At 43.6% G+C, this 14,953-nt stretch overlaps 1 protein-coding gene across 2 annotated transcripts in view; it reads right to left on the bottom strand.

The window, feature by feature from the left end:
* The window catches only part of LOC117234553 (zygotic gap protein knirps-like), a 39,743-nt gene extending 34,850 nt beyond the window's left edge, over positions 1 to 4,893 (bottom strand). The window contains exon 1 of one of the 2 annotated variants that reach the window (XM_033495901.1): positions 3,806 to 4,893. The gene's annotated coding sequence lies outside the window, so the exon portion shown is untranslated. The remainder of the gene's footprint in view (positions 1 to 3,805) is intronic. The other variant, XM_033495902.1, reaches the window with a different exon arrangement.
* Positions 4,894 to 14,953: the final 10,060 nt, after the last annotated feature.

Below are 14,953 nucleotides of genomic sequence, written 5' to 3'. Positions count from 1 at the left end.
GTCTCGGAAGCTCGAGCGTGCTCCGCTCGTTCACAAAGCAAATCGAAAATTACAAAACCACCGAACCTGTCAAATGCTCTATGTTCGTCGTGGAATCTCACTACTCGATCAGATCAATATGGTCGATCGACGAGAACTCGATCGAAATCTACTCATCTACGAAATCAATTCATCTTCGTTATATTACTGTAATTATAATCTCGTTTATGTATGGCGTGTTTCAACTCTTAAAAGTATCATTCCCTTAGCTTCGTAGTTGATTAAGTTGTACCTTATTCTCTACCGCGGTAAGTTTGCATGACTTGGACAGATATACATTTTTTATAACAATTTTACGTAAAATAGCAACGATAAAATAACAATAAAGTCAATTACGCGTTACGAGTTAATTATCCTGACGTTAACTATTACGCGTTTCCGTTACAGGTTGCTCGCGATAAAAAAATGATCGTTAAATTTCTTTTCCGCGAAAACTGCACTATTTTCCCGTACGCACGCAGAACGACCAACTATTTTCTTTGACGTCCAAGAAGAGAGAAAATAAAAAGGTTGGAACACATTCTCGGTTACTTTCTAAGCGATTGACTAACTGCGTCGAACATACGCGATAAAAGCGAGTATTACCAGTGTTTCCCCATCTGGAAATGCAAATGGGAGGAAGCTACGAAGAGTGTAGTTCCCTGTAATTCGCGGATTATCGCGAATCGGACGGAGTGCATCGGTTCAGATTAGAAAAGTAACGGGTCGGCCGAATCGAGCCACTCTCTGTACCGTTAAACGCATGTTCCTGGGGACGTACTGTCGCGATAAGGAGTAACTGGAAAACCTGCCATATTCTCAACTTCTATTTTCCTCCATACTCTCAGATATTTCGATACAAGTTCAACGAATAATGAAATTAACGAACAAATAAAACTCGGAAAAGACGTGACCGGGATCGAAGAATTTAGATTTAGAGGATCGCTGGACATGTGCGTTTCCCGCCAGAGAACACGGCAAAAAAGGAACGTGTAATACGAATTCGTGCGAAGTTTTACGGTTTTAAACGTGGAAGGGTGCACGAACGAAGGCGAAAAGGCGTTAAGTCAGATCACAACCCCAGTCACCAAGGGTTGACATGCAAATGAGGATCGACGATTCTGAGGCGGCTTACGAGATCGTGACCAAGGGAAGCGAACCGTTAATTGTCCTTAAAAAAAAAAAAAAAAAAAAAAAAGAAGAAGAAAAAGCGGAATATCTCATCGTAGGAATTAAAGTTGCTTGCAGATTCTCTGGCGTCGATGAAATCCTAAAGCTATTATTTATATTCACGCTTTCTCCCGATGAGACGGTCGTTTTCAAAGTTCACTAGCTAATATACCGCGAGCAACGTGCAGTTTTTTACGGACTTTCTCCTAAAAAACCAGCTCCAAGGCTGCGTAATCCGCAAGATTGTAGCCTCGAGAACACTGTGCGTGGATACGCAGCGAATTACTTCTTTCTACGAATTACCGTTCTTTCCTTTAAAATACACAAAAGCAAACGTTAAAGGAGGCGACACGCGGTTTATTTTCAAAGGCCGTCGAGAGCTTCTCCCGGTGTACAAGTGGGTAATAACCGTATGAAAGGGTAACAATGATGGCTGACACACCGCAACCAGGCCAAAAAAAGAGAGAGGGCAAAGGTAGAGAATGGAGGGGGGCAATAAATATATTTTGACATGGGAGAACCTGGTCCGGGCACCTATGCATAATAATTGTAACGCTCCGCTCGTTTCGTCTCTCTTTCGCACTTCTTCCGCTCTTCTTCCTTCTCCGTCGTCGTACACGTGCGTGTGTGTACGCTTCCGCCACGTCTCTTGCTCGCCTTTATTCCACGACGAACGTGTCGGCCTTTGTGCGACTCGAATTACTTCACTGTCTACCAGTAGGCAAATATTATAGCAACAGGCAGTCACGAGGGGTGACGATAATGTTTTCATTTACGACTAACCCCAGCCGACCGCATCGTTTCTATCGTTGGCGAGGGTTTCGAAAGCGCGAAGAAAGGACACTCGAAGAGAGGATACAAAAGGAGTTTGCGGCTGATGACCTTATCGCGACAGGATAGGAATAGAAATGGGACGTTCAGTTTGTTTCGAGAAGCGTTAGGTTGCTTAAATTCTCTCGCCAATGCCAGCTATACTTCCTGCTCACTGTGTAACTCACAAATCAATTTCAGGAATCAAATAAAAATGTATTTGGTCTTTGTACATCTTTGTAAGTTGATAATCGTTCGATAATAAATGAACACCTTTGAATTAAATCGTGAAAGATAATACGTACAAAATGCAAAGGTCTATAATTGTCTCAATGTTAACAAGAAGGATAGATTTAGAATAATAATTGGACAATAGCTCTTGACCAATTTTGTGTAATATATGCTTTGTAACTGAAAGTCCCTTGTTCCATTGAATCTTCCGTAAATCGGACCGTAAGGAGCGGAAGACAATAAAGTAGGGTAATTATAGGTCAGATGCCGCATTGCCGATATTATAAAAGAAAAATGACAGCTCTAAAGTTTCTACGGTATTCTACGGTTTCTACGGTAGGAAAAGTCAGATTCGTTACTTTTAAAGATTTCTCAATTTCGAGATAATACGTCCCGTTTCGCTTTATATTCGCCAATTTACGAACGAAGAAGTATCAAAAAAGAAAAGAAAAGCGATTGTAATTCTTACAGACATCCTTAGACAAGCTTTCAAAGAGGTCACAATTGTAATTAGTTTTACAAATTAATTACGATTGGAACAACGTTAACGAAGAAAAATATATTGAAAAAAAAAGTTTCGAAAAAGAATTCACTGCTCATCTAATAGGACCTCTCTGTCGCACCTAAAAATTCTAAATTACATTGGATCTTCTAGAATCTAGAATTGGGTGAATGGCAACGAAGAAGAACGAGTCGTGAAATTTTGTTCGAAGAAGAATTCATGATCCACCTGATAGACCTTGCGCTTTATAGCTGAAAATTTTTAATCTAATTGGACGTTTTACAGTTCGTATCGTAGAAACAAAAATGTCATAATTAAATTTAGAAGAACTAGGAATAAACGTCATGGGTTGAAAGATCGGAGCGTGAGGAACAAAGCCGTCAATATCTTCGTTCGCCGATAACACCGGTGAAGCGTAGAGCACGCGGTCTCACGGTTTCGAAATTATATTCCAATCAAAATTTACTAGTCGAAGGGGTATTTTTAACGGTCCAGGCGTACTTAGGCCGCTATTAGGTTGCATTATCAATTTCACGCCATGGTATAATCGCGAGCAACGCAGCCACTTTGGATGTAGACTTTAATTTACGAGGGATAAATGGAGCGGTGAATGGACTGTAAGATTGACGAAACGCCGGTGATTACTGGCTGAACGCGAGTGATTTATTTTCTAGTTTTTACAACTATCATTAGTCGAACATTTTTTTCATCCCCTCTCGCCGTACCTGTGTACCTACAGTTTCTCGGCACGAAACTCAAACTTCTAGTTCTCGTTTTAGGACGTCATATTTTCCTTGCAGGATGTCAAAAATTCCTTACGAACGTGAACGAGCGGCAGATCGTACGCGCGTATCGAACAAATTTTGCACGAAACAAACCATCATACGTATTAACGTATAGGAGAAAAAGCGGCGACTATTTAAACACTAAATTTCTACAGTCACGAATCACGAACATAGATAAACTACCATGGAAGCGTGGGAGATTTCAACGCCGGTGGATCGCGCCGAACGACGTCGATGCCCGCATAGGAAACGCGATCGCGGAACGCGCGGTAGAATCGATTGCACTTACCTTTGTAGTCGGATGATATCCACACGAGCGGGTTAACCGGTGCCTCAGTACACCACAAACGTAAACCTTGTTCCTCGATCGTCCTCGAGTCCTCTTTCACACGTTACACACCATAACCTTCGTCGATCGATGTTCGTCGAGCAAATAACCGAACAAGTTTCTCGCGAGATCGTCCGATCTTGTTCGACACACACTGCCCGAAAAATGTTGTTGTTCAGCGGCGATCGGTCACGTGGCGTGGTGCACCGGACACCGTGCACGCGTTTGTTCGCTTTCGTCGAAGCGCGGTAACCACGAAACGCGGTCGTTTACACGTTGCTGGGACTGTGTCACGCGATCGGCTTCACCCCCTCGGAACGACACGCGTCTGATTATTTCTGTACCGTTCCCTCGATGCAAATCCTTCGACTGCCCCCGAGTGCTCTGCTCTGCTCTCGATGATCCACGCGAATCCGAGTGTGGCTTCCAGCTCTCCGCACCGTCTCCTCTTCGTCTCTCTGCGTCTTCCTCTCCCTTTTTCCTCGGCCGTCCCCGATCTAAATTTTTTTTCTCTACGTCTTATCGTCTGTCTCTGTCTGTCTCTCTCGAACATCCACGAGTCACGGTGCGGCCACGTCGATGGACGGGAGAGGACTGGCGCTTCGCGATCGCTGCGACCTGTTCGACTGCATCGAAGGCGCCTAAGGAGAGCCACGGAGTCCCGTCGGTAACTCGATTTTCCCCCGTTGGCAGAGAACAGTCGTACCTGCCCACAGGTACACGCCTGTTCCCTGACCCACCAATGGGCCCCTACCTGGCCCGATCTTTTAACCAATCCTGAACTGCTAGCTTCCTCGAAACTGACTGTTCAGGTACCTCCCATCGGTTCCCCACTTTGCGCGATACTACACTCCTCCACTCTCAGCTCGCCAAAGCAACAGCGTTCCGCGTGCACCGTGCCGATGATACCGCCGCGGAAGACTGATTACCGGCTGCGTAAGGAGGACTGCGTTAGCTGACTCGAGAAACTGCCAGCCAGAGATTCTTTCTCTTTAGCATCGCGTTGCCGATGATCTTCTAGCAATTTTTAGAAAGGAATTCGTGGAATTTGTTGGATCGCTTCGTACTCGTCGATCCGCGTTTAGAATTGAATCGAGATATTTGACGCAACAGAGGTACGTAGAAGTTTAACCGGGTTTGGACCATTTAATCGTGTCTCCGCATCGATGTAACCCTTTTTCTATGGGATTTTAGTAAAATAAGATTTCTTAAATCGTCTCGCGTGTTTTAGAACAAGCGGATCGATTAATCGCTAGGCTTGTCAAGATTGTATACCGTCATAGCTGTCCACTGCATAATTGACAGGAGTTTTTAGAAAAATAAATTCTTGTTTACGACCCGATAGTGACCTTCATTGTCTTTCAAGATAAAAATCGTAAATTTAACAGTTGTCCGAGATTGAGTTTAACGTTGTTGTTTGAAATCTGGTTATGACTCGAAGTGGACTGAAAAGTAAATCGAAATCGGTGACTCGATACGAAGTGACAAGATGAAGCTAAAAACTGCTGTTTGATATCTGGTTACGATTTTCCGCGTTTCTCGACACGTAACGCGTAGAGAGCGGGTCAAAATCACTGGTTATAGTTTTGAAAGTAAAACGCGTTGAAAGATTTCATTGTGATGTAATGCACGTGTAACGTAATTCCTTTCTTCTTCTTCTTCTTCTTCTTCTTCTTCTTCTTCGTACCAGTACCGAGAAAATCTACCATCGGACAAACTAAAGTTTCGTTTCTGTGATTTTTACTTTCTAGTTCGTAAACATCCGCGATACGTGATCACAATGAACGATTCTTATCGTAGAGTGTAATATCCTTTCTAAAGTTTCAACCGTAAACCGTCCCTAAACCTATCTCTTCTCGAGAGATCTAAAGTCTCGCTCCAATAGCGCGGCAAACCGCTCGCGCGCGCGTCTTCTATCTATACACAGAGCGCGCCAGACTCACCCATATAATTTAGTCTCCGGCCAGCAAGACGTAAGCGGCCGTAATCATAGCTATTACCCGCTCGCTGCTTCAATTAACGTACAGATCCGATAAACACAGCGAGAGCGGCGAGAGCGTTGCGGCGCGGACGGAGGCGCGGAATCGTTGATCTTGTCGCTTCCACCGGTGGCTGGGAACGAATCGACCTTGCGAAATCAGTCGGGGCAATTGGACGCATCGCTTAATCGCAATCGTTGGAAAAACGATGAAAATCGAATGATTGTACGAAGTTTCGATGTTCGAAGCTTCGAAGCACGATCTCGTAGATCGTATTTTTACGATTAATATCGCGTGAAACTCTTTCAGAGCTTGGTCGTCGAAATTGTCGAGGTCTGAGAAAGGGATTATAATCGTTGGAAAAGGAACTGTAGCGGCACACTGGTATGGCACAATGGTACCGAGTATCTACGAGTTATCGGCGATCTTACTAACGAATTACACACTGTCTTTAACGAGTCCGTTAGTACGAGCATCTTAACGAATATTGTCTGTATATTAATTTATTTAATTGTTTTTAAATATATTCGACGGTTTCAACAACGAGCAATCTCGTCTTTTTAAACCTCACGATCAAACACCAGCCGCACAAGTCCTCTACAGAACGAACCTCTAAGGTTTAAGACTCAACTTTTAAAGCTCGAGTAAGGAAATTACTCCTGCGATATATATGCCTGATGTCCGTTGCTTGTAAGCTTTCAATTTCGTTACTATTAAGATTTTTTCTGGCTGATCGAAATATCGCTATCACCGTTCAAATTTTTCGGACGAGGTGTAGAGTGGAATCCATACGAGTTACAGAAACTGGTCGACCCAATAAAATGTCGAAAGGCGTTCAAAGGGGAGAGTAGGAGGGCAGGAAGACCGGGGTTGGACGGCGCCATAAATTAAAGAAGATGTCCACCCGTAGAAATTAAACCATAGAAACTGGTTTCGAACGTAAAACGATTCTCCTCCTGCTCTCGATCCTTCGTCCACTCTCTTTCTCTCTGTCCCCTCGCTTCATCCTCGCCTCTCTGTCGTTCCCTTCGACCCCTCTACCCGCGTCTTGACCCTATGAATCCTTCAGAGGCCGCTGTTTTTTGTGGTCGTGTCTCTTCCCTCGAACAGCGAACCTATCTCGCTTCCTCGTTTAACGACCGATTTCATTTTATCGAGATAATGCTCGAGGGAAGGAAACGAGGAGCGGCTACGAATCTGGGAAAGTCCGCTACGTTCGATCTGGTCGCCTTTTTTTTTACGATCCTGATAGCCGATGATGTCGATGTCGGATCCAATGTGGTACCGAGAACGATATCGTGGAACGCGTCTTCGAATCACACCAATTGCGTCACAAGACTACATCTGACGAACATCGTCCTTTCGTCATCGATCGAAACTCGTGTTTTATCTTCGTTGAGTTTTAATTCCAAGACTACGTACGATTGGGCTAAGCGGAAGAATATTTAAATCGTGTTACATTAGCTTGTAATCGAACGAAGATCAAAGCTTGGTCTTCGAGGCGGACGGAATTTAAGTTATCTTGGATTTAGGGTGTATCGATTCGTTGATCGAGTCATTTTTTCGTTGGAAGTTTGTATCATCACGGAACGAAAAACTGATAGAAGCAAGCAACTTTCGACTGGGTCGGCTTTAATCTTACGTGCGTACGATTTCATTCTTCGCGGAAATTTTATAAATTTCGCGACTATACATTTTTGACGATTTAAATAATCATTCGTAAAGCTTTTCCTCCGACAAATTATACCTCTCGTTTTTATTTCTATAAAGGCCCGTATTACAAAGATACCTTCACGATGTTTTTCAAACAAACGATTCCCATATCTCGATAAAGCCCAGATCCAAATTCGGGCGGAATCATCGCGAATAAACAAGTTTCTATAAAACGTTTCTACACTTTCAACACTGCGAAATAGAAAAGGCTATAGATTTCATAGAATAGCGTGTTTCATCGTCATAAATAATATCTTCGAATGTTGACAGCGAACAGAAGCGATGTGAAAGAGCTGCACGGTACGTCCGACGCTGTGTAGCAAACACGAGAGGCGCGGCAAGCTACGTCAGATTCGTGATCAATTGGCCGAAAATAATCCGGATGTATTTACGCGTTCGTCCATCGGTCCTCGTCGTTTTGTCCGTGGTTGTCTCATCCCTGTGTGTCTGCTCGTTCACGCAGAAGCCCTTCTCGAGGAGGCAGATGGAGCTAATATGAACTCGATTCTGCCTCCGAAGATATGAACTCATTCTTTCCAGAACGTGTCTGCTCATTGGCACGGAAGCAAACGAGATTTATCGCCCTATCTGAACATGGAAGGCGGTCACATCCTGTCGGGTGAAACGGTTCGTCGCGATACTCCGGAGAACCTGGCGTTCTAGTCATTCTCGTGTCAACGTCACGACCTTTCTCTGACACGGGCAATTTTTCCGATTGTTTCCTTCTGACAAATGACCTGGACTACCGCGGTCATTAACCGAACGTCTACCGTTTTAAATTACTTTTAGCAGATGCAAGTGGGTTGAAGTGAGAATCAACTTTGTATAGTATATATATAGATAAATGGAAAAAATATTGAGAAAAAACGAGAAATTTAAATTAACGATGCTTGTATGCTAATGCAACATCGGTTTCCATGTAATAATCACATTAGGTTTGTACTATTTTCTAGCGAGTGTAAATTATATCAATTATATATCAAGATTAGAATAACACGCGAGTTATATGTTTGCTTGTTAAAAATATAAGTAGTACAGTTATCCATACAGCTTCGTACGCGTTATAAGAAAGTCATTTTTGTTTAAATAAAGCATTTATAACTTCGTATAATAACATACCTATTTCTCAACTCATAAATCAGTAATAAAATACCTCTTAATCATCTTGGCATGGAACGCACTTTCACTCGTAGTAAAATTTTGTAACATTTTATTATAGTAGAAATAGCTTTCCTGTAGGATACACGAAAATTATCGTGCCTCTGGTAAGCCAAACAAATACACCTTTTATAGAAAGAAATATATAATTAATATTTCGCAGAAGCAAATTTTTTAATTTCGCAAGTTTGTTTTCGATAAACAAATGGCGCGAACGATGGTAAACTCTAAACTAAACCCGTGAAGCTAACGTTCGTAGTATCATCGTTCCACTCTACTTTCCAATCTACGAATTTGATCAATGCGTCTTGCCAACGAATCGCATAAATATATCCTAATAAAATGTCACAGAGACGCGAATAAAGACGTAATAAAACACCTAAATCTTTGTAACAAATGCCGTTGCACGTATCGTTAAAGATGCACGATTCGCGAATCCCTCGGCGCGAATCTCCGATCACGGCGCGATCAATCTCGCGGCGGCACGATCGAGCCGCGTGATTACAATCCGTTGAAATTCAGGCTATCCGTGCGACTGAATTATGACGTTCAGGCATGGTGGAACGGCGCGCGGAGTGGGATTGCCTACGGTATTCCCGAGATTTCAAGAACGCGGCGACGATTAATTGAATTCCGCGCACTGGCTCATGCGCGCACGCACGCCGCTGAAACCTGGCACTCAATCTCGTTAATTGAACGCACGGCGGAATGTCGTAAGACAGCTCGTGCCGATGTTTCACAGCCGTCGCGACGACGTCCCGACACGACGACGTCTCGACACGACGACGCACCGCGCGAATCGTCGTCGCGATCGTACGTGAAACGCCGCTGCAGCAATCGCGCGACGTTCGTTCGTCGTCGCGGTAATCGATTACCAGCGGCGGATTATTAAGAGTCTTCCCGGGTTCCCTGCGAGCCAAGAAAACGCACTAGGAGGTCAAAGGGACACGTACGGGACGCGACTTCTCGCCCCGCGCGTAAACCGCGACGATCTCACGGCCTGTGCGCGTATCGCTTGCGCTGGCGTTTAGGTCTCCGATAGAACGAGCGCGCGTTTCGCGTTATTAATTGCGAGCGCCTCTAGCGTTGCTAGCAAACTCGTGTGGCTCAGACGACGCGCATTCCATTCGTGCGGGTGGAACGCCGATCGACGGAATATCGGTGATTTTGCTGCTCCGTGGCAAAATTTCTTTTAAATCTGTTAATGGAAACTGAAATCTAATATTTTCGTATTGGACGTATATCAAATGTTTCGACGCTCTTTCGTGTGTTCGCGGTAGAAATTCCAAGTTCCCTTTTTATCAAAGAAGCGACTCCGATCGGTTTTGTATAGCGTTCTGACTGCTGTTAATGTTCGTTTTTATTTATTTCTATGGGAATTGACGATTGCTTCACAGTTGATATTCCAACTTAGAACAAGAACTTTTCTACCAAGTATTCGATAGAATAATCGATGTCCCGTGAATTCTTATAAATGAATACATCTGAAGATACTTGATTATGCGAGCCATCCTTCATACCAGTTAAAGCAGTTGTTTGAAACATTTTCATCGACGTGGACGGAAGGTCCTGCTCGTCGAGTTGATGAAACCTCCTCTACGTTCTTGGCTCGTTATGAATTATCAGAAACGAATATTGAATACATGGGTTTTCTGATATTCGTCGGGTTCTATCTGATTCGCTAATAAATTACATTCTTCGCGCAGTTCGTATATAATTAACAACAAACGTTCGTTTGTGCCGTTAGAGAATTATCAACGCGATCAGAATACGCTTTCTAATTAATCCATAAATCTCTTACAACTTTATTAGAAAGCACTTAACAAACGCACTCGAACCTCTCGGCAAATAGAAATCTAATCACACGTTTCATTAGTATTTCCTCTATAAAACTTCTCACCGTGTATGATAAAAGTACATTAAGTGAAATATAAAATGGAAAGAAAAATTACTCGCTAATGAATATAAATTTTCTATTAAATGAAAACATCGTCTCCCCTTTAACGGGCCTCCCTAAAGTGGAGGTGCTGTTACCAATAACGTTGTCGGTAAATATCGATGATATTGCCAAGATAACGATAAGAGAGTTAAATTTAACTAAATACGATACGCAAATTGTACGTCGCATCTAGATCGACTTCAAACGACACGCGTCTCCGTTGAAAACTCGTTTCGCCGAAATAACTTACGAATAAAATAAATAACGACCTTTGCCGATTTTCGAGACTTGGAAAATTCGATGTGTTGTAATACAATCGGTAGTAACGTCTCTCCACCGAAACAAAAACTAAGGGAGAGCGGATGAAATACGGGCGAGAAAGGTGGCTCGTTTACCCGAAAAAGGATGCTTTGAACATCTTGGTGAAATTCACTGGCGGTATTGTGGGCAAACATCGTTCAGTCAGTGAAGAACCCCGTTTTCGAGTGACCATTCACTCCCAGGACACCCACCATAACGATGATCCTGTGTCAAAGGATCATCATGGGTCACGAAAGTTCAATTGGAGAAATGGCTCATGCTGTTTCGACGATCTCGAACGACCAACGACGTTTTGACCGGAATCCCTCTCGGGTACGGAAAGAAATTCATTCTACTGAAAATCCTATTAGGACTCGTTAAAGCGGATTTATCGTCGATCTGCCAAACAGCGAGCTGTTTCTGGATGAAATGTTCCTTAGAAATCACCACGTAACGGATATCTTGCCTTACCGACTATGACTGTAAAACAGCAAACTCTCCAGATTTTTCGTATTTTCTTCGCATTAAGTTTCCGGGCTTTCTCGGAACCGAATCTTGGGTTTTAAACCTGATTTCTCTTCAGCCATTGTCAGTTGGTAGTCAAGTATCGTTTCCGTGAAAGAGTATCTCTTCCGCGAAAGAGATTAAGAATATAATAACGTATCATGGCAATCATTTTATATAACCTTCTTATATTTCAATTCGAAATTTATCTATCTAGCCAGCGATTAAGTGATAACACGAAAGAGATATATTTTTTTTTGCGACCAATACCAAAGGTATTGATAATATCCTCGCGACTTAACTTTCACGATTCTGGATTCAGCATCAAAAATTCAAGCAATATCATTGGCTAAATTTAAAAAATCCTACGACCCCGATATTTCAAACGCGTAAACCAAAAGAATGAAAATTTTTACCCGATAAATTACAACAATTCGATAACACCGAGCTCTGGTTTCCACAGAAAGGTGGTTTCTGATCGCGATACTAATGCCCGATGCGCGGGGGCGCATAGTCACGATCTTCGGCTCCTTCTTCCAGCAGCACGAGTCACTGCTCAACACTGTCAAGCAACGACGACTGTGATCGTCCGAGACTTATCGGTCACTGGTTGCAATCACCCCAAGAATAATTCCTCGTCCGAAGGTCCAACCCGTTTCGCCGACGTCGTACATCGGCGTATCGATTTCAGGCTGGTCGACGAATTATTTCGAATGATCGGCGGGAAACAGGATCTCGAACGTGCTCGTGCGTCCTTCGACGGGAGAGGATCCTTCCGCGGGAATGGGCGTAGGCGAATCTTCGATCTCGAAACCGTGCAACTGGAAGTCAAGCGGCGGCCATATGCGACCGGCGCGACCCCACGGGAACTGGGAGTGCACCGTCTTCGTGGTATCTCGAATCTACTTTGTGTCCTTCCAACCGGGCCGTGAGCGGTGCAGGTACAGCCCGCGATCCCCGGGATATACGTTTCAATGATCTACGACTCGGCTGGGTCGAATCCTCCGCTGAAAAAGCGCGGGATTCCACCGACTTGCTGAATCCTTTTACCGATATCCCGCAGACACCCAGCTTTTTCGAGAAGTTGCGGGATTCGTTCGGACGGCGCACGTGCACGTTTTAGGTAAAGTTCGAGACAATGCTGCGTGGAAAACGCGTGTCCGATACAAACTTTCGTATTATCGTAATTGAGATAAAGCTGTAATCTATCAGATCGCTTGGTAATTTTATTTATTAAATCATCGTGTTGTAGCAATTAATTTGATATAGATAGTTTTTTATGGTAGTATATTATACACTTATATACCAGAGTGTTAAAAATTCTCCACGAAATTGCGCTAACGAGATAACGATTCAGAGACGCAAGATCCGTATTTGATATATTATGGACGAATGAGATATCTCGCAAGTTCTACCTGTTTGGTAATTGTCAAACTTGTAGCCAACAACCGATTAGCAATAAGATGTCTGGTGCGTAGCGAGTCAAGATGCTTGAATATCGTATAATAAAAGATCAGTCGCAAGTTTAAATATACAATACGATCTGATCTTTCATATTTCATTCCAAAATCAACTTCTCCATTTTTCTATATCGGCCCTCGATCACGAAACTTTTACAAAATCATCCCCTAATAAAAGACACCATAGAACCTTTAACTTAGCAAAGAAAGGAACTACGCTCTAGGAGCGGGGCTCTAGATGACGAATCAGCAACGACCAATCTGTGATTAACATCGATCGTGACGTTCGAGTGTCGGTGACAAAGTGGCTTGGTCCTAACTAGACCTCGAGACATCTGTTCGATTTGTCACGGGTCGCTTTTCCACCTAAAACGAATACGCGCAGCCGTTCGCGACTCTACCATCCTGTGAATAATTGTTGAATACCGCTAATGAGAGTCTAGTGGTTGAACGACGTGTGCCACGCTCTCGAACCGTGTCGAATGGTGCGCGTTTTGCACCCGCCGGAAGAGGATTCTATCGGCCGTGAGAACAGCGTTTAGGCGACGATAGACCCGATGCCTCCTTTCGATACGCGTAACGAGCCTTCGCTCTCCGGCGCACTTTGTATCGCACCCTTAATCAGTAGAAATTTATGACGACCGATCAGTGCGAAGATGGAGAATCTACTAGGGCGGGCGGTGCTCGTTCCTCCCGGTTTTCAACGCCCGCGAAATCGTCGGCTTCTGATTAATCGTTCGGCAGATTTCGCTTTGAACGTGGCCGATGTGCGCTAAGTTCATGGCTACCGCCTTTCAGCTTCGGATATAGTAGCGGTTGATTAGAGCTACGCGTTGTGTGCTTTGTAAATTGGTAGAGACACGTACAATGGCTAATAGAGGTGAGGGATGATACGGTACGTCGCTTGTGCGGTGGCAGCATAGCAAAAAAATTATATATATTTGCGTGATAAAATAAATTCCAAGGAAATAACAAGTCTAGAATGACATATTAATATGCTATTACATACATGTAATTATTTTTGTTGTAAGTTGGCAGAAAAACATCGCACGGTTCGTAATCGTTATATATGTATATTTCACAAACGTTACACTTACACGTCTGAGTTGCTCGGCAGTCGAGATAACAATAAGAAAGTTGTAAAGCGGCAACGCTCAGCAGGCGGCAGTTACAGCACAACACACGACAATGACAACGACGTTTGTCTACGTTAATCGCTCGTGAAAGCGATAGAACCGTATGATTCGTTATCAATTTTGTTTCGCGTTGTAGAATAATAATAATAAAAGAAAAAAAAATACAATTCTATGCCTCTAAATAGTATTGAAACTACCAAAGTATCAAGTTTCTTCTACTACGCGATACTTGCTTCGTAACTGACGAAATTCTTAGGTCAGCGAGGAGATTAAGATCTCAGGCTGGATTTCAAGAAATCGAATCGAATGTACGAAATCGATTAATGGTTTAGGAGGTAAAACTGTCGCTGGATTGGAAACAAAAGCATGGATACGAGACCGTGGAAGGCGGCACGAGACCTGAAACGTAATCCGACGATGCGCAGGGACTACCAGGCCCTATCTGAAATTTAATATCGCGTCCTCGCGGTTTTCGCGATAAATCGACTGCCCACCGCCTACCGCCCACTCGCGAAGCCCGGCATATTTAATTACAGAAAATCGCTCGACCTTCGCGCGGACCTCCCCCACGTGTCTATACGGTTTACGCAGGCAGTGAGGCATCTTTCAGAATCGGACGCGCTGTCCGTGAACCCCACGCGAACAAAGAGTCTTAATGAATTCCCGTAAAGGACGACCGAACGCGAACGAATCGATAATTACCGCTTTCGATCCGAGCTGCCCTCCTGCTACGGTACTCGATCCAGGCTCCACTCTCGAGACTCCGATCTTATCGAAAGGATCTCGTTCGAAAAGTTAACTTTTTCGTCTTCGTCGTTCAAGTTTTCGATATACACTGACTCGCCAAAGTGTTTGCACGTTTATCGTAGAGAAATTTCTGTACATATGTATCGCACGTGTTATGTGAAATTATGTCGATA

This window comes from Bombus vosnesenskii, unplaced genomic scaffold (assembly GCF_011952255.1).
Source record: "Bombus vosnesenskii isolate JDL3184/JDL3185 unplaced genomic scaffold, Bvos_JDL3184-5_v1.1 scf7180000013305, whole genome shotgun sequence".
NCBI lineage: Eukaryota > Metazoa > Arthropoda > Insecta > Hymenoptera > Apidae > Bombus > Bombus vosnesenskii.
This window is presented reverse-complemented; position numbering and strand designations above follow the sequence as displayed.